A 1,743-nucleotide genomic window follows, 5' to 3' on the forward strand; every position below is an offset into this window, starting at 1 on the left:
ATTTTTGGTAATCTAGTTTAATTAATTTTAGTTAATTGATTGATCTAGTTTTAATTCCTCAAATACCAATTTTAATTCCAAATTTCATTTTACATCTTTAATTTTTGTCTTAATTTTAATTTTTAGATTTTATTTTTAATATCTTTTAATTTTTGTCATTCTAATTTGCTTATACTTTTATTTCCAATTTAAGCACAATTCCCTGTGGGATCGATATCATTTTTTTTTAAAACTGTACTACTATGACCCGTGCACTTGCGGATATACACACAGTATCAAGTTTTTGGCGCCGTTGCCGGGGAATTGTTTGTTTTTAAGTTGGATTTTGATTGTTTTAAGCTAATTAGAATTTTTATTTTCTTTTATTTTCACTATTGTTCCTTGTGTTTTTCAGGTACTTTTCTTGTTTATGAGACGATCGAAAAGCACAAGTGACACCGAATTGTTGTTCAACCCAGAAATTGAAAAATTCTGTCGAGCCAACAAAAAGGAATTCAAGAGAAGAAAAGAAGCAGAAAAAGAAGAACAACAAATATTTGAGCAAGAGGAGACAATCGAAAATATGGAGAATCAAAATAGAGCTATTGGTGGAGATAATGGAGGAAACGAGCAAAACGGGCAAAATGTGGTTATTAATCAAAATGATCCTCAAAGAAGATCCATGTTAGACTATGCTTTTCCTAGATGTACTGATGTGAGAGATAACAGACCTATTATTGGAGCTAATCAATTTGAATTAAAAACTGGTCTTATTCAAATGGTTCAGAATTCACAATTTGGAGGTAGCCCACTTGAAAATCCTCATTCTCATTTGAAGAAATTTTTGATGATATGTGGTACACAAAGACAACCCGAGTTTCGATGAAGTTATTCGGCTCACCTTATTTCCATTCTCTCTTGGGATTCAAAGATTGGAGTGGTATGACTCACTTCCACAAGCTATTATAGCTACTTGGGAGCAGCTATCTCAAGCTTTTCTATCTCAATTTTTCCCACCTGGGAAAACCACTCATTTGAGGAATTTGATGGTAGCTTTTAAACCAAGAGATGATGAAACTTTGTATGAATCCTGGATGAGATTTAAGGAGCTTGAAAGGCAATGTCCTCATCATGAAATACCCAAATGGATGATTGTTCAGAATTTCTACACTGAGTTACTCCACCATAAGAAACACAATTGATTCACAAGCAGGAGGAGATTTCATGAGAATGACAAGTGAAGAATGCTATGATCTATTAGAGAAGATTGCTCATAATACCCATTTGTGGGGAAATCCTAGAGCACTTGAGCCAAAGAAAGCTGGGATCTATGAACTTGACTCAGTTAACTACATGAATGCAAGATTTGATCAGTTGACTCAGCTTCTTAGTGATTTTTGCACAAAGGCAACAACCTCAACTCCTACAACTATGTAACAAGTTGCCTTCACAAATGGAACTCAAAGTTGTGGAGTTGATTATTCTTCTTATGGTGATGATTATTTGCAAGAGCAAGCTGCTTATGCAGGAAGTTATCAACAAAAACCTATGGGAAATTCTTATTCTAATATGAACAACTCAACATGGAGACCACAAGCAACTTTTTGCTCAACAAGGCCAAAGCTCAAATTATCCTCATAACCAGCAGCTTTATGCGTGAGAACAAGCCTCAATTTCATCCCACAAGACAACCACCACCTGGATATCAAGCAAGAGCACAACAATCCCTTCCACCTCATGAACCGAAGCCATCCTTGGAAAGCA

General features: G+C 35.1%; 1 non-coding gene across 1 annotated transcript; it reads right to left on the bottom strand.

Moving 5' to 3' along the window:
• Positions 1-1,010: 1,010 nt before the first annotated feature.
• LOC131178146 (small nucleolar RNA R71) lies at positions 1,011-1,117 on the bottom strand. The gene has a single exon (XR_009147277.1). It is a non-coding gene; the product is annotated as a small nucleolar RNA R71 (small nucleolar RNA).
• Between the last annotated feature and the right edge of the window lie 626 nt (positions 1,118-1,743).

The sequence above is a fragment of the Hevea brasiliensis genome, chromosome 2 (assembly GCF_030052815.1).
Source record: "Hevea brasiliensis isolate MT/VB/25A 57/8 chromosome 2, ASM3005281v1, whole genome shotgun sequence".
In the NCBI taxonomy this organism is placed as follows: domain Eukaryota; kingdom Viridiplantae; phylum Streptophyta; class Magnoliopsida; order Malpighiales; family Euphorbiaceae; genus Hevea; species Hevea brasiliensis.